This window comes from Astyanax mexicanus, chromosome 8, assembly GCF_023375975.1.
Source record: "Astyanax mexicanus isolate ESR-SI-001 chromosome 8, AstMex3_surface, whole genome shotgun sequence".
NCBI lineage: Eukaryota > Metazoa > Chordata > Actinopteri > Characiformes > Acestrorhamphidae > Astyanax > Astyanax mexicanus.
In genome coordinates this window covers 33,165,365-33,184,439 of record NC_064415.1, presented here as the reverse complement: position 1 = coordinate 33,184,439, position 19,075 = coordinate 33,165,365, and the positions used below count along the sequence as shown (strand labels likewise).

Genomic DNA, 19,075 nt, shown 5'->3' with positions numbered 1-19,075 from the left:
CGATTCCCCGATGGGGAGAAAGTTATTATTTTTCAAAGGCAAAGCATAGCCTTCCACATAGCTTTCCACCCAAGAAAGACACATTAAGTTGTTGCAAGGATTTTGTTGGAGCTTGCTAGCTTAACTGAACATGGACAGACAGGTGATGCAGCGTGAGGTTTCCTCTGTGTGCTGCCGAAATAGCTCAGTTGGGAGAGCGTTAGACTGAAGATCTAAAGGTCCCGGGTTCGATCCCGGGTTTCGGCAGAACACTGAGGGTCTTCTTTGTGCTTGTTGACGATGTGTTTCTAATCAGCTTTTGACATGATAAGTTTATAAGAAATCTTCAAGGTAAGCTTTTGACGTGGGTTCCATGGTGTAATGGTTAGCACTCTGGACTCTGAATCCAGCGATCCGAGTTCAAATCTCGGTGGAACCTTGTTTTCCTTCAAAATACAATTAATTTGAGAAAACAGGGCAAAATAACACATCACCTACCTAAAGAGTCTGTAGAGTGGTGAAATACATCCATTGTTTTTCATGAACACTGCCTCAAATGAAGCCTTGTAAAAGAACTCTAGATCCAGTACCGTCACTGTGTGGTAGGGAAAATGCTCTGTTTCAAAGACGAAACTCTTGCAGAGAGTGGTGAAGCCAAACAAGTGGTTCAGTAAATCACGTTTTTTTGGAGTACACAGAAGTGTTCTGTGCTCCTCGTTAGTATAGTGGACAGAATCTCCGCCTGTCACGCGGAAGCCCGGGGTTAGATTTCCCGACGGGGAGAAAGTTATCCTTTTTCAAAGGCAAAGCATAGCCTTCCACATAGCTTGTCACCCAAGAAAGACACATTAAGTTGTTGCAAGGTTTTTGTTGGAGTTTGCTAGCTTAACTGAACATGGACAGACAGGTGATACAGCGTGAGGTTTCCTCTGTGTGCTGCCGAAATAGCTCAGTTGGGAGAGCGTTAGACTGAAGATCTAAAGGTCCCTGGTTCGATCCCGGGTTTCGGCAGAACACTGAGGGTCTTCTTTGTGCTTGTTGATGTTGTGTTTCTAATCAGCTTTTGACATGATAAGTTTATAAGAAATCTTCAAGGTAAGCTTTCAATGTGGGTTCCATGGTGTAATGGTTAGCACTCTGGACTCTGAATCCAGTGATCCGAGTTCAAATCTCGGTGGAACCTTGTTTTCCTTCAAAATACAATTAATTTGAGAAAACAGGGCAAAATAACACATCGCCTACCTAAAGAGTCTGTAGAGTGGTGAAATACATCCATCGTTTTTCATGAACACTGCCTCAAATGAAGCCTTGTAAAAGAACTCTAGATCCTGTACCGTCACTGTGTGGTAGGGAAAATGCTCTGTTTCAAAGACGAAACTCTTGCAGAGAGTGGTGAAGCCAAACAAGTGGTTCAGTAAATCACGTTTTTTTGGAGTACACAGAAGCGTTCTGTGCTCCTCGTTAGTATAGTGGACAGAATCTCCGACTTTCACGCGGAAGCCCGGGGTTAGATTTCCCGACGGGGAGAAAGTTATCCTTTTTCAAAGGCAAAGCATAGCCTTCCACATAGCTTGTCACCCAAGAAAGACACATTAAGTTGTTGCAAGGTTTTTGTTGGAGCTTGCTAGCTTAACTGAACATGGACAGACAGGTGATGCAGCGTGAGGTTTCCTCTGTGTGCTGGCGAAATAGCTCAGTTGGGAGAGTGTTAGACTGAAGATCTAAAGGTCCCTGGTTCGATCCCGGGTTTCGGCAGAACACTGAGGGTGTACTTTGTGCTTGTTGACGTTGTGCTTCTAATCAGCTATTGACATGATAAGTTTATAAGAAATCTTCAAGGTAAGCTTTCGACGTGGGTTCCATGGTGTAATGGTTAGCACTCTGGACTCTGAATCCAGCGATCTGAGTTCAAATCTCGGTGGAACCTTGTTTTCCTTCAAAATACAGTTAATTTGAGAAAACAGGGCAAAATAACACATCGCCTACCTAAAGATTCTGTAGAGTGTTGAAATACATCCATCGTTTTTCATGAACACTGCCTCAAATGAAGCCTTGTAAAAGAACTCTAGATCCTGTGCCGTCACTGTGTGGTAAGGAAAATGCTCTGTTTCAAAGACGAAACCACTGCAGAGAGTGGTGAAACCTAACAAGTGGTTTAGTAAATCACGTTTTTTGGAGTACACAGTATCGTTCTGTGCTCCTCGTTAGTATAGTGGACAGTATCTACACCTGTCACGCGGAAGACCGGGGTTCGATTCCCCGACGTGGAGAAAGTTATTCTTTTTCAAAGGCAAAGCATAGCCTTCCACATAGCTTGTCACCCAAGAAAGACACATTAAGTTGTTGCAAGGTTTTTGTTGGAGTTTGCTAGCTTAACTGAACATGGACAGACAGGTGATACAGCGTGAGGTTTCCTCTGTGTGCTGCCGAAATAGCTCAGTTGGGAGAGCGTTAGACTGAAGATCTAAAGGTCCCTGGTTCGATCCCGGGTTTCGGCAGAACACTGAGGGTGTTCTTTGTGCTTGTTGACGTTGTGTTTCTAATCAGCTATTGACATGATAAGTTTATAAGAAATCTTCAAGGTAAGCTTTCGATGTGGGTTCCATGGTGTAATGGTTAGCACTCTGGACTCTGAATCCAGTGATCCGAGTTCAAATCTCGGTGGAACCTTGTTTTCCTTCAAAATACAATTAATTTGAGAAAACAGGGCAAAATAACACATCGCCTACCTAAAGATTCTGTAGAGTGTTGAAATACATCCATGGTTTTTCATGAACACTGCCTCAAATGAAGCCTTGTAAAAGAACTCTAGATCCTGTGCCGTTACTGTGTGGTAAGGAAAATGCTCTGTTTCAAAGACGAAACCACTGCAGAGAGTGGTGAAACCTAACAAGTGGTTTAGTAAATCACGTTTTTTGGAGTACACAGTATCGTTCTGTGCTCCTCGTTAGTATAGTGGACAGTATCTCCGCCTGTCACGCGGAAGACCGGGGTTCGATTCCCCGACGGGGAGAAAGTTTTTCTTTTTCAAAGGCAAAGCATAGCCTTCCACATAGCTTTCTACCCAAGAAAGACACATTAAGTTGTAGCAAGGATTTTGTTGGAGCTTGCTAGCTTAACTGAACATGGACAGACAGGTGATGCAGCGTGAGGTTTCTTCTTTGTGCTGCCGAAATAGCTCAGTTGGGAGAGCGTTAGACTGAAGATCTAAAGGTCCCTGGTTCGATCCCGGGTTTCGGCAGAACACTGAGGGTCTTCTTTGTGCTTGTTGACGATGTGTTTCTAATCAGTTTTTGACATGATAAGTTTATAAGAAATCTTCAAGGTAAGCTTTTGACGTGGGTTCCATGGTGTAATGGTTAGCACTCTGGACTTTGAATCCAGTGATCCGAGTTCAAATCTCGGTGGAACCTTGTTTTCCTTCAAAATACAATTAATTTGAGAAAACAGGGCAAAATAACACATCGCCTACCTAAAGAGTCTGTAGAGTGGTGAAATACATCCATCGTTTTTCATGAACACTGCCTCAAATGAAGCCTTGTAAAAGAACTCTAGATCCTGTACCGTCACTGTGTGGTAGGGAAAATGCTCTGTTTCAAAGACGAAACTCTTGCAGAGAGTGGTGAAGCCAAACAAGTGGTTCAGTAAATCACGTTTTTTTGGAGTACACAGAAGCGTTCTGTGCTCCTCGTTAGTATAGTGGACAGAATCTCTGCCTGTCACGCGGAAGCCCGGGGTTAGATTTCCCGACGGGGAGAAAGTTATCCTTTTTCAAAGGCAAAGCATAGCCTTCCACATAGCTTGTCACCCAAGAAAGACACATTAAGTTGTTGCAAGGTTTTTGTTGGAGTTTGCTAGCTTAACTGAACATGGACAGACAGGTTATGCAGCGTGAGGTTTCCTCTGTGTGCTGCCGAAATAGCTCAGTTGGGAGAGCGTTAGACTGAAGATCTAAAGGTCCCTGGTTCGATCCCGGGTTTCGGCAGAACACTGAGGGTGTTCTTTGTGCTTGTTGACGTCGTGTTTCTAATCAGCTATTGACATGATAAGTTTATAAGAAATCTTCAAGGTAAGCTTTTGACGTGGGTTCCATGGTGTAATGGTTAGCACTCTGGACTCTGAATCCAGCGATCCGAGTTCAAATCTCGGTGGAACCTTGTTTTCCTTCAAAATACAATTAATTTGAGAAAACAGGGCAAAATAACACATCACCTACCTAAAGAGTCTGTAGAGTGGTGAAATACATCCATTGTTTTTCATGAACACTGCCTCAAATGAAGCCTTGTAAAAGAACTCTAGATCCTGTACCGTCACTGTGTGGTAGGGAAAATGCTCTGTTTCAAAGACGAAACTCTTGCAGAGAGTGGTGAAGCCAAACAAGTGGTTCAGTAAATCACGTTTTTTTGGAGTACACAGAAGTGTTCTGTGCTCCTCGTTAGTATAGTGGACAGTATCTCTGCCTGTCACGCGGAAGACTGGGGTTCGTTTCCCCGACGGGGAGAAAGTTATTCTTTTTCAAAGGCAAAGCATAGCCTTCCACATAGCTTTCTACCCAAGAAAGACACATTAAGTTGTTGCAAGGATTTTGTTGGAGCTTGCTAGCTTAACTGAACATGGACAGACAGGTGATGCAGCGTGAGGTTTCTTCTTTGTGCTGCCGAAATAGCTCAGTTGGGAGAGCGTTAGACTGAAGATCTAAAGGTCCCTGGTTCGATCCCGGGTTTCGGCAGAACACTGAGGGTCTTCTTTGTGCTTGTTGACGATGTGTTTCTAATCAGCTTTTGACATGATAAGTTTATAAGAAATCTTCAAGGTAAGCTTTTGACGTGGGTTCCATGGTGTAATGGTTAGCACTCTGGACTTTGAATCCAGTGATCCGAGTTCAAATCTCGGTGGAACCTTGTTTTCCTTCAAAATACAATTAATTTGAGAAAACAGGGCAAAATAACACATCGCCTACCTAAAGAGTCTGTAGAGTGTTGAAATACATCCATGGTTTTTCATGAACACTGCCTCAAATGAAGCCTTGTAAAAGAACTCTAGATCCTGTACCGTCACTGTGTGGTAGGGAAAATGCTCTGTTTCAAAGACGAAACTCTTGCAGAGAGTGGTGAAGCCAAACAAGTGGTTCAGTAAATCACGTTTTTTTGGAGTACACAGAAGCGTTCTGTGCTCCTCGTTAGTATAGTGGACAGAATCTCCGCCTGTCACACGGAAGCCCGGGGTTAGATTTCCCGACGGGGAGAAAGTTATCCTTTTTCAAAGGCAAAGCATAGCCTTCCACATAGCTTTCTACCCAAGAAAGACACATTAAGTTGTTGCAAGGTTTTTGTTGGAGTTTGCTAGCTTAACTGAACATGGACAGACAGGTGATGCAGCGTGAGGTTTCTTCTTTGTGCTGCCGAAATAGCTCAGTTGGGAGAGCGTTAGACTGAAGATCTAAAGGTCCCTGGTTCGATCCCGGGTTTCGGCAGAACACTGAGGGTCTTCTTTGTGCTTGTTGACGATGTGTTTCTAATCAGTTTTTGACATGATAAGTTTATAAGAAATCTTCAAGGTAAGCTTTTGACGTGGGTTCCATGGTGTAATGGTTAGCACTCTGGACTTTGAATCCAGTGATCCGAGTTCAAATCTCGGTGGAACCTTGTTTTCCTTCAAAATACAATTAATTTGAGAAAACAGGGCAAAATAACACATCGCCTACCTAAAGAGTCTGTAGAGTGGTGAAATACATCCATCGTTTTTCATGAACACTGCCTCAAATGAAGCCTTGTAAAAGAACTCTAGATCCTGTACCGTCACTGTGTGGTAGGGAAAACGCTCTGTTTCAAAGACGAAACTCTTGCAGAGAGTGGTGAAACCTAACAAGTGGTTTAGTAAATCACGTTTTTTTGGAGTACACAGTATCGTTCTGTGCTCCTCGTTAGTATAGTGGACAGAATCTCCGCCTGTCACGCGGAAGCCCGGGGTTAGATTTCCCGACGGGGAGAAAGTTATCCTTTTTCAAAGGCAAAGCATAGCCTTCCACATAGCTTGTCACCCAAGAAAGACACATTAAGTTGTTGCAAGGTTTTTGTTGGAGTTTGCTAGCTTAACTGAACATGGACAGACAGGTTATGCAGCGTGAGGTTCCCTCTGTCTGCTGCCGAAATAGCTCAGTTGGGAGAGCGTTAGACTGAAGATCTAAAGGTCCCTGGTTCGATCCCGGGTTTCGGCAGAACACTGAGGGTGTTCTTTGTGCTTGTTGACGTCGTGTTTCTAATCAGCTATTGACATGATAAGTTTATAAGAAATCTTCAAGGTAAGCTTTTGACGTGGGTTCCATGGTGTAATGGTTAGCACTCTGGACTCTGAATCCAGCGATCCGAGTTCAAATCTCGGTGGAACCTTGTTTTCCTTCAAAATACAATTAATTTGAGAAAACAGGGCAAAATAACACATCACCTACCTAAAGAGTCTGTAGAGTGGTGAAATACATCCATTGTTTTTCATGAACACTGCCTCAAATGAAGCCTTGTAAAAGAACTCTAGATCCTGTACCGTCACTGTGTGGTAGGGAAAATGCTCTGTTTCAAAGACGAAACTCTTGCAGAGAGTGGTGAAGCCAAACAAGTGGTTCAGTAAATCACGTTTTTTTGGAGTACACAGAAGTGTTCTGTGCTCCTCGTTAGTATAGTGGACAGTATCTCCGCCTGTCACGCGGAAGACTGGGGTTCGTTTCCCCGACGGGGAGAAAGTTATTCTTTTTCAAAGGCAAAGCATAGCCTTCCACATAGCTTTCTACCCAAGAAAGACACATTAAGTTGTTGCAAGGATTTTGTTGGAGCTTGCTAGCTTAACTGAACATGGACAGACAGGTGATGCAGCGTGAGGTTTCTTCTTTGTGCTGCCGAAATAGCTCAGTTGGGAGAGCGTTAGACTGAAGATCTAAAGGTCCCTGGTTCGATCCCGGGTTTCGGCAGAACACTGAGGGTGTTCTTTGTGCTTGTTGACGTTGTGTTTCTAATCAGCTATTGACATGATAAGTTTATAAGAAATCTTCAAGGTAAGCTTTTGACGTGGGTTCCATGGTGTAATGGTTAGCACTCTGGACTTTGAATCCAGTGATCCGAGTTCAAATCTCGGTGGAACCTTGTTTTCCTTCAAAATACAATTAATTTGAGAAAACAGGGCAAAATAACACATCGCCTACCTAAAGAGTCTGTAGAGTGGTGAAATACATCCATCGTTTTTCATGAACACTGCCTCAAATGAAGCCTTGTAAAAGAACTCTAGATCCTGTACCGTCACTGTGTGGTAGGGAAAATGCTCTGTTTCAAAGACGAAACTCTTGCAGAGAGTGGTGAAGCCAAACAAGTGGTTCAGTAAATCACATTTTTTTGGAGTACACAGAAGCGTTCTGTGCTCCTCGTTAGTATAGTGGACAGAATCTCCGCCTGTCACACGGAAGCCCGGGGTTAGATTTCCCGACGGGGAGAAAGTTATCCTTTTTCAAAGGCAAAGCATAGCCTTCCACATAGCTTGTCACCCAAGAAAGACACATTAAGTTGTTGCAAGGTTTTTGTTGGAGTTTGCTAGCTTAACTGAACATGGACAGACAGGTGATGCAGCGTGAGGTTTCTTCTTTGTGCTGCCGAAATAGCTCAGTTGGGAGAGTGTTAGACTGAAGATCTAAAGGTCCCTGGTTCGATCCCGGGTTTCGGCAGAACACTGAGGGTGTTCTTTGTGCTTGTTGACGTTGTGCTTCTAATCAGCTATTGACATGATAAGTTTATAAGAAATCTTCAAGGTAAGCTTTCGACGTGGGTTCCATGGTGTAATGGTTAGCACTCTGGACTCTGAATCCAGCGATCTGAGTTCAAATCTCGGTGGAACCTTGTTTTCCTTCAAAATACAGTTAATTTGAGAAAACAGGGCAAAATAACACATCGCCTACCTAAAGATTCTGTAGAGTGTTGAAATACATCCATCGTTTTTCATGAACACTGCCTCAAATGAAGCCTTGTAAAAGAACTCTAGATCCTGTGCCGTCACTGTGTGGTAAGGAAAATGCTCTGTTTCAAAGACGAAACCACTGCAGAGAGTGGTGAAACCTAACAAGTGGTTTAGTAAATCACGTTTTTTGGAGTACACAGTATCGTTCTGTGCTCCTCGTTAGTATAGTGGACAGTATCTCCACCTGTCACGCGGAAGACCGGGGTTCGATTCCCCGACGTGGAGAAAGTTATTCTTTTTCAAAGGCAAAGCATAGCCTTCCACATAGCTTGTCACCCAAGAAAGACACATTAAGTTGTTGCAAGGTTTTTGTTGGAGTTTGCTAGCTTAACTGAACATGGACAGACAGGTGATGCAGCGTGAGGTTTCTTCTTTGTGCTGCCGAAATAGCTCAGTTGGGAGAGCGTTAGACTGAAGATCTAAAGGTCCCTGGTTCGATCCCGGGTTTCGGCAGAACACTGAGGGTGTTCTTTGTGCTTGTTGACGTTGTGTTTCTAATCAGCTATTGACATGATAAGTTTATAAGAAATCTTCAAGGTAAGCTTTCGATGTGGGTTCCATGGTGTAATGGTTAGCACTCTGGACTCTGAATCCAGTGATCCCAGTTCAAATCTCGGTGGAACCTTGTTTTCCTTCAAAATACAATTAATTTGAGAAAACAGGGCAAAATAACACATCGCCTACCTAAAGATTCTGTAGAGTGTTGAAATACATCCATGGTTTTTCATGAACACTGCCTCAAATGAAGCCTTGTAAAAGAACTCTAGATCCTGTGCCGTTACTGTGTGGTAAGGAAAATGCTCTGTTTCAAAGACGAAACCACTGCAGAGAGTGGTGAAACCTAACAAGTGGTTTAGTAAATCACGTTTTTTGGAGTACACAGTATCGTTCTGTGCTCCTCGTTAGTATAGTGGACAGTATCTCCGCCTGTCACGCGGAAGACCGGGGTTCGATTCCCCGACGGGGAGAAAGTTTTTCTTTTTCAAAGGCAAAGCATAGCCTTCCACATAGCTTTCTACCGAAGAAAGACACATTAAGTTGTTGCAAGGATTTTGTTGGAGCTTGCTAGCTTAACTGAACATGGACAGACAGGTGATGCAGCGTGAGGTTTCTTCTTTGTGCTGCCGAAATAGCTCAGTTGGGAGAGCGTTAGACTGAAGATCTAAAGGTCCCTGGTTCGATCCCGGGTTTCGGCAGAACACTGAGGGTCTTCTTTGTGCTTGTTGACGATGTGTTTCTAATCAGTTTTTGACATGATAAGTTTATAAGAAATCTTCAAGGTAAGCTTTTGACGTGGGTTCCATGGTGTAATGGTTAGCACTCTGGACTTTGAATCCAGTGATCCGAGTTCAAATCTCGGTGGAACCTTGTTTTCCTTCAAAATACAATTAATTTGAGAAAACAGGGCAAAATAACACATCGCCTACCTAAAGAGTCTGTAGAGTGGTGAAATACATCCATCGTTTTTCATGAACACTGCCTCAAATGAAGCCTTGTAAAAGAACTCTAGATCCTGTACCGTCACTGTGTGGTAGGGAAAATGCTCTGTTTCAAAGACGAAACTCTTGCAGAGAGTGGTGAAGCCAAACAAGTGGTTCAGTAAATCACGTTTTTTTGGAGTACACAGAAGTGTTCTATGCTCCTCGTTAGTATAGTGGACAGAATCTCCGCCTGTCACACGGAAGCCCGGGGTTAGATTTCCCGACGGGGAGAAAGTTATCCTTTTTCAAAGGCAAAGCATAGCCTTCCACATAGCTTGTCACCCAAGAAAGACACATTAAGTTGTTGCAAGGTTTTTGTTGGAGTTTGCTAGCTTAACTGAACATGGACAGACAGGTGATGCAGCGTGAGGTTTCTTCTTTGTGCTGCCGAAATAGCTCAGTTGGGAGAGCGTTAGACTGAAGATCTAAAGGTCCCTGGTTCGATCCCGGGTTTTGGCAGAACACTGAGGGTCTTCTTTGTGCTTGTTGACGATGTGTTTCTAATCAGCTTTTGACAAGATAAGTTTATAAGAAATCTTCAAGGTAAGCTTTTGACGTGGGTTCCATGGTGTAATGGTTAGCACTCTGGACCCTGAATCCAGTGATCCGAGTTCAAATCTCGGTGGAACCTTGTTTTCCTTCAAAATACAATTAATTTGAGAAAACAGGGCAAAATAACACATCGCCTACCTAAAGATTCTGTAGAGTGTTGAAATACATCCATGGTTTTTCATGAACACTGCCTCAAATGAAGCCTTGTAAAAGAACTCTAGATCCTGTGCCGTTACTGTGTGGTAAGGAAAATGCTCTGTTTCAAAGACGAAACCACTGCAGAGAGTGGTGAAACCTAACAAGTGGTTTAGTAAATCACGTTTTTTGGAGTACACAGTATCGTTCTGTGCTCCTCGTTAGTATAGTGGACAGTATCTCCGCCTGTCACGCGGAAGACCGGGGTTCGATTCCCCGACGGGGAGAAAGTTTTTCTTTTTCAAAGGCAAAGCATAGCCTTCCACATAGCTTTCTACCCAAGAAAGACACATTAAGTTGTTGCAAGGATTTTGTTGGAGCTTGCTAGCTTAACTGAACATGGACAGACAGGTGATGCAGCGTGAGGTTTCTTCTTTGTGCTGCCGAAATAGCTCAGTTGGGAGAGCGTTAGACTGAAGATCTAAAGGTCCCTGGTTCGATCCCGGGTTTTGGCAGAACACTGAGGGTCTTCTTTGTGCTTGTTGACGATGTGTTTCTAATCAGCTTTTGACATGATAAGTTTATAAGAAATCTTCAAGGTAAGCTTTCAATGTGGGTTCCATGGTGTAATGGTTAGCACTCTGGACTCTGAATCCAGCGATCTGAGTTCAAATCTCGGTGGAACCTTGTTTTCCTTCAAAATACAGTTAATTTGAGAAAACAGGGCAAAATCACACATCACCTACCTAAAGAGTCTGTAGAGTGGTGAAATACATCCATTGTTTTTCATGAACACTGCCTCAAATGAAGCCTTGTAAAAGAACTCTAGATCCTGTACCGTCACTGTGTGGTAGGGAAAATGCTCTGTTTCAAAGACGAAACTCTTGCAGAGAGTGGTGAAACCTAACAAGTGGTTTAGTAAATCACGTTTTTTGGAGTACACAGTATCGTTCTGTGCTCCTCGTTAGTATAGTGGACAGAATCTCCGCCTTTCACGCGGAAGCCCGGGGTTAGATTTCCCGGCGGGGAGAAAGTTATCCTTTTTCAAAGGCAAAGCATAGCCTTCCACATAGCTTGTCACCCAAGAAAGACACATTAAGTTGTTGCAAGGTTTTTGTTGGAGCTTGCTAGCTTAACTGAACATGGACAGACAGGTGATGCAGCGTGAGGATTCCTCTGTGTGCTGCCGAAATAGCTCAGTTGGGAAAGCGTTAGACTGAAGATCTAAAGGTCCCTGGTTCGATCCCGGGTTTCGGCAGAACACTGAGGGTGTTCTTTGTGCTTGTTGATGTTGTGTTTCTAATCAGCTATTGACATGATAAGTTTATAAGAAATCTTCAAGGTAAGCTTTCGACGTGGGTTCCATGGTGTAATGGTTAGCACTCTGGACTCTGAATCCAGCGATCTGAGTTCAAATCTCGGTAGAACCTTGTTTTCCTTCAAAATACAGTTAATTTGAGAAAACAGGGCAAAATAACACATCGCCTACCTAAAGATTCTGTAGAGTGTTGAAATACATCCATCGTTTTTCATGAACACTGCCTCAAATGAAGCCTTGTAAAAGAACTCTAGATCCTGTGCCGTCACTGTGTGGTAAGGGAAATGCTCTGTTTTAAAGACGAAACCACTGCAGAGAGTGGTGAAACCTAACAAGTGGTTTAGTAAATCACGTTTTTTGGAGTACACAGTATCGTTCTGTGCTCCTCGTTAGTATAGTGGACAGTATCTCCGCTTGTCACGCGGAAGACCGGGGTTCGATTCCCCGACTGGGAGAAAGTTATTCTTTTTCAAAGGCAAAGCATAGCCTTCCACATAGCTTTCTACCCAAGAAAGACACATTAAGTTGTTGCAAGGATTTTGTTGGAGCTTGCTAGCTTAACTGAACATGGACAGACAGGTGATGCAGCGTGAGGTTTCTTCTTTGTGCTGCCGAAATAGCTCAGTTGGGAGAGCGTTAGACTAAAGATCTAAAGGTCCCTGGTTCGATCCTGGGTTTCGGCAGAACACTGAGGGTCTTCTTTGTGCTTGTTGACGTTGTGTTTCTAACCAGCTTTTGACATGATAAGTTTATAAGAAATCTTCAAGGTAAGCTTTTGACGTGGGTTCCATGGTGTAATGGTTAGCACTCTGGACTCTGAATCCAGCGATCCGAGTTCAAATCTCGGTGGAACCTTGTTTTCCTTCAAAATACAGTTAATTTGAGAAAACAGGGCAAAATAACACATCAACCACCTAAAGAGTCTGTAGAGTGGTGAAATACATCCATTGTTTTTCATGAACACTGCCTCAAATGAAGCCTTGTAAAAGAACTCTGGATCCTGTACCGTCACTGTGTGGTAGGGAAAATGCTCTGTTTCAAAGACGAAACTCTTGCAGAAAGTGGTGAAACCTAACAAGTGGTTTAGTAAATCACGTTTTTTGGAGTACACAGTATCGTTCTGTGCTTCTCGTTAGTATAGTGGACAGTATCTCCGCCTGTCACGCGGAAGACCGGGGTTCGTTTCCCCGACGGGGAGAAAGTTATTATTTTTCAAAGGCAAAGCATAGCCTTCCACATAGCTTTCTACCCAAGAAAGACACATTAAGTTGTTGCAAGGATTTTGTTGGAGCTTGCTAGCTTAACTGAACATGGACAGACAGGTGATGCAGCGTGAGGTTTCCTCTGTGTGCTGGCGAAATAGCTCAGTTGGGAGAGTGTTAGACTGAAAATCTAAAGGTCCCTGGTTCGATCCCGGGTTTCGGCAGAACACTGAGGGTGTTCTTTGTGCTTGTTGACGTTGTGTTTCTAATCAGCTATTGACATGATAAGTTTATAAGAAATCTTCAAGGTAAGCTTTCGACGTGGGTTCCATGGTGTAATGGTTAGCACTCTGAACTCTGAATCCAGCGATCTGAGTTCAAATCTCGGTGGAACCTTGTTTTCCTTCAAAATACAGTTAATTTGAGAAAACAGGGCAAAATCACACATCACCTACCTAAAGAGTCTGTAGAGTGGTGAAATACATCCATTGTTTTTCATGAACACTGCCTCAAATGAAGCCTTGTAAAAGAACTCTAGATCCTGTACCGTCACTGTGTGGTAGGGAAAATGCTCTGTTTCAAAGACGAAACTCTTGCAGAGAGTGGTGAAACCTAACAAGTGGTTTAGTAAATCACGTTTTTTGGAGTACACAGTATCGTTCTGTGCTCCTCGTTAGTATAGTGGACAGAATCTCCGCCTTTCACGCGGAAGCCCGGGGTTAGATTTCCCGGCGGGGAGAAAGTTATCCTTTTTCAAAGGCAAAGCATAGCCTTCCACATAGCTTGTCACCCAAGAAAGACACATTAAGTTGTTGCAAGGTTTTTGTTGGAGCTTGCTAGCTTAACTGAACATGGACAGACAGGTGATGCAGCGTGAGGATTCCTCTGTGTGCTGCCGAAATAGCTCAGTTGGGAAAGCGTTAGACTGAAGATCTAAAGGTCCCTGGTTCGATCCCAGGTTTCGGCAGAACGCTGAGGGTCTTCTTTGTGCTTGTTGACGATGTGTTTCTAATCAGCTTTTGACATGATAAGTTTATAAGAAATCTTCAAGGTAAGCTTTTGACGTGGGTTCCATGGTGTAATGGTTAGCACTCTGGACTCTGAATCCAGCGATCCGAGTTCAAATCTCGGTGGAACCTTGTTTTCCTTCAAAATACAATTAATTTGAGAAAACAGGGCAAAATAACACATCACCTACCTAAAGAGTCTGTAGAGTGGTGAAATACATCCATTGTTTTTCATGAACACTGCCTCAAATGAAGCCTTGTAAAAGAACTCTAGATCCTGTACCGTCACTGTGTGGTAGGGAAAATGCTCTGTTTCAAAGACGAAACTCTTGCAGAGAGTGGTGAAGCCAAACAAGTGGTTCAGTAAATCACGTTTTTTTGGAGTACACAGAAGTGTTCTGTGCTCCTCGTTAGTATAGTGGACAGAATCTCCGCCTGTCACGCGGAAGCCCGGGGTTAGATTTCCCGACGGGGAGAAAGTTATCCTTTTTCAAAGGCAAATCATAGCCTTCCACATAGCTTGTCACCCAAGAAAGACACATTAAGTTGTTGCAAGGTTTTTGTTGGAGTTTGCTAGCTTAACTGAACATGGACAGACAGGTGATGCAGCGTGAGGTTTCCACAGTGTGCTGGAGAAATAGCTCAGTTGGGAGAGTGTTAGACTGAAGATCTAAAGGTCCCTGGTTCGATCCCGGGTTTCGGCAGAACACTGAGGGTGTTCTTTGTGCTTGTTGACGTTGTGTTTCTAATCAGCTATTGACATGATAAGTTTATAAGAAATCTTCAACGTAAGCTTTCGATGTGGGTTCCATGGTGTAATGGTTAGCACTCTGGACTCTGAATCCAGTGATCTGAGTTCAAATCTCGGTGGACCCTTGTTTTCCTTCAAAATACAGTTAATTTGAGAAAACAGGGCAAAATAACACATCGCCTACCTAAAGATTCTGTAGAGTGTTGAAATACATCCATCGTTTTTCATGAACACTGCCTCAAATGAAGCCTTGTAAAAGAACTCTAGATCCTGTGCCGTCACTGTGTGGTAAGGAAAATGCTCTGTTTCAAAGACGAAACCACTGCAGAGAGTGGTGAAACCTAACAAGTGGTTTAGTAAATCACGTTTTTTGGAGTACACAGCATCGTTCTGTGCTCCTCGTTAGTATAGTGGACAGTATCTCCGCCTGTCACGCGGAAGACCGGGGTTCGATTCCCCGACGGGGAGAAAGTTATTATTTTTCAAAGGCAAAGCATAGCCTTCCACATAGCTTTCCACCCAAGAAAGACACATTAAGTTGTTGCAAGGATTTTGTTGGAGCTTGCTAGCTTAATTGAACATGGACAGACAGGTGATGCAGCGTGAGGTTTCCTCTGTGTGCTGCCGAAATAGCTCAGTTGGGAGAGCATTAGACTGAAGATCTAAAGGTCCCTGGTTCGATCCCGGGTTTCGGCAGAACACTGAGGGTCTTCTTTGTGCTTGTTGATGTTGTGTTTCTAATCAGCTTTTGAGATGATAAGTTTATAAGAAATCTTCAAGGTAAGCTTTTGACGTGGGTTCCATGGTGTAATGGTTAGCACTCTGGACTCTGAATCCAGTGATCTGAGTTCAAATCTCGGTGGAACCTTGTTTTCCTTCAAAATACAGTTAATTTGAGAAAACAGGGCAAAATAACACATCGCCTACCTAAAGATTCTGTAGAGTGTTGAAATACATCCATCGTTTTTCATGAAGACTGCCTCAAATGAAGCCTTGTAAAAGAACTCTAGATCCTGTGCCGTCACTGTGTGGTAAGGAAAATGCTCTGTTTCAAAGACGAAACCACTGCAGAGAGTGGTGAAACCTAACAAGTGGTTTAGTAAATCACGTTTTTTGGAGTACACAGTATCGTTCTGTGCTCCTCGTTAGTATAGTGGACAGTATCTCCACCTGTCACGCGGAAGACCGGGGTTCGATTCCCCGACGTGGAGAAAGTTATTCTTTTTCAAAGGCAAAGCATAGCCTTCCACATAGCTTTCCACCCAAGAAAGACACATTAAGTTGTTGCAAGGATTTTGTTGGAGCTTGCTAGCTTAATTGAACATGGACAGACAGGTGATGCAGCGTGAGATTTCCTCTGTGTGCTGCCGAAATAGCTCAGTTGGGAGAGCGTTAGACTGAAGATCTAAAGGTCCCTGGTTCGATCCCGGGTTTCGGCAGAACACTGAGGGTCTTCTTTGTGCTTGTTGATGTTGTGTTTCTAATCAGCTTTTGACATGATAAGTTTATAAGAAATCTTCAAGGTAAGCTTTCGATGTGGGTTCCATGGTGTAATGGTTAGCACTCTGGACTCTGAATCCAGCGATCTGAGTTCAAATCTCGGTGGAACCTTGTTTTCCTTCAAAATACAGTTAATTTGAGAAAACAGGGCAAAATAACACATCGCCTACCTAAAGATTCTGTAGAGTGTTGAAATACATCCATCGTTTTTCATGAAGACTGCCTCAAATGAAGCCTTGTAAAAGAACTCTAGATCCTGTGCCGTCACTGTGTGGTAAGGAAAATGCTCTGTTTCAAAGACGAAACCACTGCAGAGAGTGGTGAAACCTAACAAGTGGTTTAGTAAATCACGTTTTTTGGAGTACACAGTATCGTTCTGTGCTCCTCGTTAGTATAGTGGACAGTATCTCCACCTGTCACGCGGAAGACCGGGGTTCGATTCCCCGACGTGGACAAAAAGTTATTCTTTTTCAAAGGCAAAGCATAGCCTTCCACATAGCTTTCCACCCAAGAAAGACACATTAAGTTGTTGCAAGGATTTTGTTGGAGCTTGCTAGCTTAATTGAACATGGACAGACAGGTGATGCAGCGTGAGATTTCCTCTGTGTGCTGCCGAAATAGCTCAGTTGGGAGAGCGTTAGACTGAAGATCTAAAGGTCCCTGGTTCGATCCCGGGTTTCGGCAGAACACTGAGGGTCTTCTTTGTGCTTGTTGATGTTGTGTTTCTAATCAGCTTTTGACATGATAAGTTTATAAGAAATCTTCAAGGTAAGCTTTTGATGTGGGTTCCATGGTGTAATGGTTAGCACTCTGGACTCTGAATCCAGCGATCCGAGTTCAAATCTCGGTGGAACCTTGTTTTCCTTCAAAATACAATTAATTTGAGAAAACAGGGCAAAATAACACATCGCCTACCTAAAGAGTCTGTAGAGTGGTGAAATACATCCATTGTTTTTCATGAACACTGCCTCAAATGAAGCCTTGTAAAAGAACTCTAGATCCTGTACCGTCACTGTGTGGTAGGGAAAATGCTCTGTTTCAAAGACGAAACTCTTGCAGAAAGTGGTGAAACCTAACAAGTGGTTTAGTAAATCACGTTTTTTGGAGTACACAGTATCGTTCTGTGCTCCTCGTTAGTATAGTGGACAGTATCTCCGCCTGTCACGCGGAAGACCGGGGTTCGATTCCCCGACGGGGAGAAAGTAATTCTTTTTCAAAGGCAAAGCATAGCCTTCCACATAGCTTTCTACCCAAGAAAGACACATTAAGTTGTTGCAAGGATTTTGTTGGAGCTTGCTAGCTTAACTGAACATGGACAGACAGGTGATGCAGCGTGAGGTTTCTTCTTTGTGCTGCCGAAATAGCTCAGTTGGGAGAGCGTTAGACTGAAGATCTAAAGGTCCCTGGTTCGATCCCGGGTTTCGGCAGAACACTGAGGGTCTTCTTTGTGCTTGTTGACGATGTGTTTCTAATCAGCTTTTGACATGATAAGTTTATAAGAAATCTTCAAGGTAAGCTTTTGACGTGGGTTCCATGGTGTAATGGTTAGCACTCTGGACTCTGAATCCAGTGATCCGAGTTCAAATCTCGGTGGAACCTTGTTTTCCTTCAAAATACAATTAATTTGAGAAAACAGGGCAAAATAACACATCGCCTACCTAAAGAGTCTGTAGAGTGGTGAAATACATCCATCGTTTTTCATGAACACTGCCTCAAATGAAGCCTTGTAAAAGAACTCTAGATCCTGTACCGTCACTGTGTGGTAGGGAAAATGCTCTGTTTCAAAGACGAAACTCTTGCAGAGAGTGGTGAAGCCAAACAAGTGGTTCAGTAAATCACGTTTTTTTGGAGTACACAGAAGCGTTCTGTGCTCCTCGTTAGTATAGTGGACAGAATCTCCGCCTTTCACGCGGAAGCCCGGGGTTAGATTTCCCGGCGGGGAGAAAGTTATCCTTTTTCAAAGGCAAAGCATAGCCTTCCACATAGCTTGTCACCCAAGAAAGACACATTAAGTTGTTGCAAGGTTTTTGTTGGAGCTTGCTAGCTTAACTGAACATGGACAGACAGGTGATGCAGCGTGAGGTTTCCTCTGTGTGCTGGCGAAATAGCTCAGTTGGGAGAGTGTTAGACTGAAGATCTAAAGGTCCCTGGTTCGATCCCGGGTTTCGGCAGAACACTGAGGGTGTTCTTTGTGCTTGTTGACGTTGTGTTTCTAATCAGCTATTGACATGATAAGTTTATAAGAAATCTTCAAGGTAAGCTTTCGATGTGGGTTCCATGGTGTAATGGTTAGCACTCTGGACTCTGAATCCAGTGATCCGAGTTCATATCTCGGTGGAACCTTGTTTTCCTTCAAAATACAATTAATTTGAGAAAACAGGGCAAAATAACACATCGCCTACCTAAAGATTCTGTAGAGTGTTGAAATACATCCATGGTTTTTCATGAACACTGCCTCAAATGAAGCCTTGTAAAAGAACTCTAGATCCTGTGCCGTTACTGTGTGGTAAGGAAAATGCTCTGTTTCAAAGAAGAAACCACTGCAGAGAGTGGTGAAACCTAACAAGTGGTTTAGTAAATCACGTTTTTTGGAGTACACAGTATCCTTCTGTGCTCCTCGTTAGTATAGTGGACAGTATCTCCGCCTGTCACGCGGAAGACCGGGGTTCGATTCCCCGACGGGGAGAAAGTTTTTCTTTTTCAAAGGCAAAGCATAGCCTTCCACATAGCTTTCTACCCAAGAAAGACACATTAAGTTGTTGCAAGGATTTTGTTGGAGCTTGCTAGCTTAACTGAACATGGACAGACAGGTGATGCAGCGTGAGGTTTCTTCTTTGTGCTGCCGAAATAGCTCAGTTGGGAGAGCGTTAGACTGAAGATCTAAAGGTCCCTGGTTCGATCCCGGGTTTCGGCAGAACACTGAGGGTCTTCTTTGTGCTTGTTGACGATGTGTTTCTAATCAGCTTTTGACATGATAAGTTTATAAGAAATCTTCAAGGTAAGCTTTTGACGTGGGTTCCATGGTGTAATGGTTAGCACTCTGGACTTTGAATCCAGTGATCCGAGTTCAAATCTCGGTGGAACCTTGTTTTCCTTCAAAATACAATTAATTTGAGAAAACAGGGCAAAATAACACATCGCCTACCTAAAGAGTC

At 43.4% G+C, this 19,075-nt stretch overlaps 48 non-coding genes across 48 annotated transcripts; all 48 read left to right on the top strand.

The window, feature by feature from the left end:
* Positions 1-173: 173 nt before the first annotated feature.
* On the top strand, positions 174-246 carry trnaf-gaa (transfer RNA phenylalanine (anticodon GAA)). The gene has a single exon. It is a non-coding gene; the product is annotated as a tRNA-Phe (tRNA).
* A 100-nt stretch (positions 247-346) lies between these two features.
* trnaq-cug (transfer RNA glutamine (anticodon CUG)) lies at positions 347-418 on the top strand. The gene has a single exon. It is a non-coding gene; the product is annotated as a tRNA-Gln (tRNA).
* A 499-nt stretch (positions 419-917) lies between these two features.
* On the top strand, positions 918-990 carry trnaf-gaa (transfer RNA phenylalanine (anticodon GAA)). The gene has a single exon. It is a non-coding gene; the product is annotated as a tRNA-Phe (tRNA).
* A 100-nt stretch (positions 991-1,090) lies between these two features.
* Positions 1,091-1,162, top strand: trnaq-cug (transfer RNA glutamine (anticodon CUG)). Its single transcript has one exon. It is a non-coding gene; the product is annotated as a tRNA-Gln (tRNA).
* Positions 1,163-1,834: 672 nt separating this feature from the next.
* Positions 1,835-1,906, top strand: trnaq-cug (transfer RNA glutamine (anticodon CUG)). The gene has a single exon. It is a non-coding gene; the product is annotated as a tRNA-Gln (tRNA).
* A 498-nt stretch (positions 1,907-2,404) lies between these two features.
* Positions 2,405-2,477, top strand: trnaf-gaa (transfer RNA phenylalanine (anticodon GAA)). The gene has a single exon. It is a non-coding gene; the product is annotated as a tRNA-Phe (tRNA).
* A 100-nt stretch (positions 2,478-2,577) lies between these two features.
* trnaq-cug (transfer RNA glutamine (anticodon CUG)) lies at positions 2,578-2,649 on the top strand. The gene has a single exon. It is a non-coding gene; the product is annotated as a tRNA-Gln (tRNA).
* A 498-nt stretch (positions 2,650-3,147) lies between these two features.
* On the top strand, positions 3,148-3,220 carry trnaf-gaa (transfer RNA phenylalanine (anticodon GAA)). The gene has a single exon. It is a non-coding gene; the product is annotated as a tRNA-Phe (tRNA).
* A 100-nt stretch (positions 3,221-3,320) lies between these two features.
* On the top strand, positions 3,321-3,392 carry trnaq-uug (transfer RNA glutamine (anticodon UUG)). The gene has a single exon. It is a non-coding gene; the product is annotated as a tRNA-Gln (tRNA).
* Positions 3,393-3,891: 499 nt separating this feature from the next.
* trnaf-gaa (transfer RNA phenylalanine (anticodon GAA)) lies at positions 3,892-3,964 on the top strand. The gene has a single exon. It is a non-coding gene; the product is annotated as a tRNA-Phe (tRNA).
* A 100-nt stretch (positions 3,965-4,064) lies between these two features.
* On the top strand, positions 4,065-4,136 carry trnaq-cug (transfer RNA glutamine (anticodon CUG)). Its single transcript has one exon. It is a non-coding gene; the product is annotated as a tRNA-Gln (tRNA).
* A 499-nt stretch (positions 4,137-4,635) lies between these two features.
* Positions 4,636-4,708, top strand: trnaf-gaa (transfer RNA phenylalanine (anticodon GAA)). The gene has a single exon. It is a non-coding gene; the product is annotated as a tRNA-Phe (tRNA).
* Positions 4,709-4,808: 100 nt separating this feature from the next.
* trnaq-uug (transfer RNA glutamine (anticodon UUG)) lies at positions 4,809-4,880 on the top strand. The gene has a single exon. It is a non-coding gene; the product is annotated as a tRNA-Gln (tRNA).
* A 499-nt stretch (positions 4,881-5,379) lies between these two features.
* On the top strand, positions 5,380-5,452 carry trnaf-gaa (transfer RNA phenylalanine (anticodon GAA)). The gene has a single exon. It is a non-coding gene; the product is annotated as a tRNA-Phe (tRNA).
* Positions 5,453-5,552: 100 nt separating this feature from the next.
* Positions 5,553-5,624, top strand: trnaq-cug (transfer RNA glutamine (anticodon CUG)). Its single transcript has one exon. It is a non-coding gene; the product is annotated as a tRNA-Gln (tRNA).
* A 499-nt stretch (positions 5,625-6,123) lies between these two features.
* trnaf-gaa (transfer RNA phenylalanine (anticodon GAA)) lies at positions 6,124-6,196 on the top strand. Its single transcript has one exon. It is a non-coding gene; the product is annotated as a tRNA-Phe (tRNA).
* A 100-nt stretch (positions 6,197-6,296) lies between these two features.
* Positions 6,297-6,368, top strand: trnaq-cug (transfer RNA glutamine (anticodon CUG)). The gene has a single exon. It is a non-coding gene; the product is annotated as a tRNA-Gln (tRNA).
* Positions 6,369-6,867: 499 nt separating this feature from the next.
* On the top strand, positions 6,868-6,940 carry trnaf-gaa (transfer RNA phenylalanine (anticodon GAA)). Its single transcript has one exon. It is a non-coding gene; the product is annotated as a tRNA-Phe (tRNA).
* Positions 6,941-7,040: 100 nt separating this feature from the next.
* Positions 7,041-7,112, top strand: trnaq-uug (transfer RNA glutamine (anticodon UUG)). Its single transcript has one exon. It is a non-coding gene; the product is annotated as a tRNA-Gln (tRNA).
* Positions 7,113-7,611: 499 nt separating this feature from the next.
* On the top strand, positions 7,612-7,684 carry trnaf-gaa (transfer RNA phenylalanine (anticodon GAA)). Its single transcript has one exon. It is a non-coding gene; the product is annotated as a tRNA-Phe (tRNA).
* A 100-nt stretch (positions 7,685-7,784) lies between these two features.
* trnaq-cug (transfer RNA glutamine (anticodon CUG)) lies at positions 7,785-7,856 on the top strand. The gene has a single exon. It is a non-coding gene; the product is annotated as a tRNA-Gln (tRNA).
* Positions 7,857-8,354: 498 nt separating this feature from the next.
* Positions 8,355-8,427, top strand: trnaf-gaa (transfer RNA phenylalanine (anticodon GAA)). Its single transcript has one exon. It is a non-coding gene; the product is annotated as a tRNA-Phe (tRNA).
* Positions 8,428-8,527: 100 nt separating this feature from the next.
* Positions 8,528-8,599, top strand: trnaq-cug (transfer RNA glutamine (anticodon CUG)). Its single transcript has one exon. It is a non-coding gene; the product is annotated as a tRNA-Gln (tRNA).
* A 498-nt stretch (positions 8,600-9,097) lies between these two features.
* trnaf-gaa (transfer RNA phenylalanine (anticodon GAA)) lies at positions 9,098-9,170 on the top strand. The gene has a single exon. It is a non-coding gene; the product is annotated as a tRNA-Phe (tRNA).
* A 100-nt stretch (positions 9,171-9,270) lies between these two features.
* trnaq-uug (transfer RNA glutamine (anticodon UUG)) lies at positions 9,271-9,342 on the top strand. Its single transcript has one exon. It is a non-coding gene; the product is annotated as a tRNA-Gln (tRNA).
* A 499-nt stretch (positions 9,343-9,841) lies between these two features.
* Positions 9,842-9,914, top strand: trnaf-gaa (transfer RNA phenylalanine (anticodon GAA)). Its single transcript has one exon. It is a non-coding gene; the product is annotated as a tRNA-Phe (tRNA).
* Positions 9,915-10,014: 100 nt separating this feature from the next.
* On the top strand, positions 10,015-10,086 carry trnaq-cug (transfer RNA glutamine (anticodon CUG)). Its single transcript has one exon. It is a non-coding gene; the product is annotated as a tRNA-Gln (tRNA).
* A 498-nt stretch (positions 10,087-10,584) lies between these two features.
* trnaf-gaa (transfer RNA phenylalanine (anticodon GAA)) lies at positions 10,585-10,657 on the top strand. The gene has a single exon. It is a non-coding gene; the product is annotated as a tRNA-Phe (tRNA).
* Positions 10,658-10,757: 100 nt separating this feature from the next.
* trnaq-cug (transfer RNA glutamine (anticodon CUG)) lies at positions 10,758-10,829 on the top strand. The gene has a single exon. It is a non-coding gene; the product is annotated as a tRNA-Gln (tRNA).
* A 498-nt stretch (positions 10,830-11,327) lies between these two features.
* On the top strand, positions 11,328-11,400 carry trnaf-gaa (transfer RNA phenylalanine (anticodon GAA)). Its single transcript has one exon. It is a non-coding gene; the product is annotated as a tRNA-Phe (tRNA).
* Positions 11,401-11,500: 100 nt separating this feature from the next.
* On the top strand, positions 11,501-11,572 carry trnaq-cug (transfer RNA glutamine (anticodon CUG)). Its single transcript has one exon. It is a non-coding gene; the product is annotated as a tRNA-Gln (tRNA).
* Positions 11,573-12,070: 498 nt separating this feature from the next.
* On the top strand, positions 12,071-12,143 carry trnaf-aaa (transfer RNA phenylalanine (anticodon AAA)). The gene has a single exon. It is a non-coding gene; the product is annotated as a tRNA-Phe (tRNA).
* Positions 12,144-12,243: 100 nt separating this feature from the next.
* Positions 12,244-12,315, top strand: trnaq-cug (transfer RNA glutamine (anticodon CUG)). The gene has a single exon. It is a non-coding gene; the product is annotated as a tRNA-Gln (tRNA).
* Positions 12,316-12,986: 671 nt separating this feature from the next.
* trnaq-cug (transfer RNA glutamine (anticodon CUG)) lies at positions 12,987-13,058 on the top strand. Its single transcript has one exon. It is a non-coding gene; the product is annotated as a tRNA-Gln (tRNA).
* Positions 13,059-13,556: 498 nt separating this feature from the next.
* On the top strand, positions 13,557-13,629 carry trnaf-gaa (transfer RNA phenylalanine (anticodon GAA)). Its single transcript has one exon. It is a non-coding gene; the product is annotated as a tRNA-Phe (tRNA).
* Positions 13,630-13,729: 100 nt separating this feature from the next.
* trnaq-cug (transfer RNA glutamine (anticodon CUG)) lies at positions 13,730-13,801 on the top strand. Its single transcript has one exon. It is a non-coding gene; the product is annotated as a tRNA-Gln (tRNA).
* Positions 13,802-14,472: 671 nt separating this feature from the next.
* Positions 14,473-14,545, top strand: trnaq-cug (transfer RNA glutamine (anticodon CUG)). The gene has a single exon. It is a non-coding gene; the product is annotated as a tRNA-Gln (tRNA).
* A 498-nt stretch (positions 14,546-15,043) lies between these two features.
* Positions 15,044-15,116, top strand: trnaf-gaa (transfer RNA phenylalanine (anticodon GAA)). Its single transcript has one exon. It is a non-coding gene; the product is annotated as a tRNA-Phe (tRNA).
* Positions 15,117-15,216: 100 nt separating this feature from the next.
* On the top strand, positions 15,217-15,288 carry trnaq-cug (transfer RNA glutamine (anticodon CUG)). Its single transcript has one exon. It is a non-coding gene; the product is annotated as a tRNA-Gln (tRNA).
* A 498-nt stretch (positions 15,289-15,786) lies between these two features.
* Positions 15,787-15,859, top strand: trnaf-gaa (transfer RNA phenylalanine (anticodon GAA)). The gene has a single exon. It is a non-coding gene; the product is annotated as a tRNA-Phe (tRNA).
* A 100-nt stretch (positions 15,860-15,959) lies between these two features.
* On the top strand, positions 15,960-16,031 carry trnaq-cug (transfer RNA glutamine (anticodon CUG)). Its single transcript has one exon. It is a non-coding gene; the product is annotated as a tRNA-Gln (tRNA).
* Positions 16,032-16,531: 500 nt separating this feature from the next.
* On the top strand, positions 16,532-16,604 carry trnaf-gaa (transfer RNA phenylalanine (anticodon GAA)). The gene has a single exon. It is a non-coding gene; the product is annotated as a tRNA-Phe (tRNA).
* Positions 16,605-16,704: 100 nt separating this feature from the next.
* trnaq-cug (transfer RNA glutamine (anticodon CUG)) lies at positions 16,705-16,776 on the top strand. The gene has a single exon. It is a non-coding gene; the product is annotated as a tRNA-Gln (tRNA).
* A 498-nt stretch (positions 16,777-17,274) lies between these two features.
* Positions 17,275-17,347, top strand: trnaf-gaa (transfer RNA phenylalanine (anticodon GAA)). Its single transcript has one exon. It is a non-coding gene; the product is annotated as a tRNA-Phe (tRNA).
* A 100-nt stretch (positions 17,348-17,447) lies between these two features.
* On the top strand, positions 17,448-17,519 carry trnaq-cug (transfer RNA glutamine (anticodon CUG)). Its single transcript has one exon. It is a non-coding gene; the product is annotated as a tRNA-Gln (tRNA).
* Positions 17,520-18,191: 672 nt separating this feature from the next.
* On the top strand, positions 18,192-18,263 carry trnaq-cug (transfer RNA glutamine (anticodon CUG)). Its single transcript has one exon. It is a non-coding gene; the product is annotated as a tRNA-Gln (tRNA).
* Positions 18,264-18,761: 498 nt separating this feature from the next.
* trnaf-gaa (transfer RNA phenylalanine (anticodon GAA)) lies at positions 18,762-18,834 on the top strand. Its single transcript has one exon. It is a non-coding gene; the product is annotated as a tRNA-Phe (tRNA).
* Positions 18,835-18,934: 100 nt separating this feature from the next.
* On the top strand, positions 18,935-19,006 carry trnaq-uug (transfer RNA glutamine (anticodon UUG)). The gene has a single exon. It is a non-coding gene; the product is annotated as a tRNA-Gln (tRNA).
* The last annotated feature ends 69 nt before the right edge of the window (positions 19,007-19,075 follow it).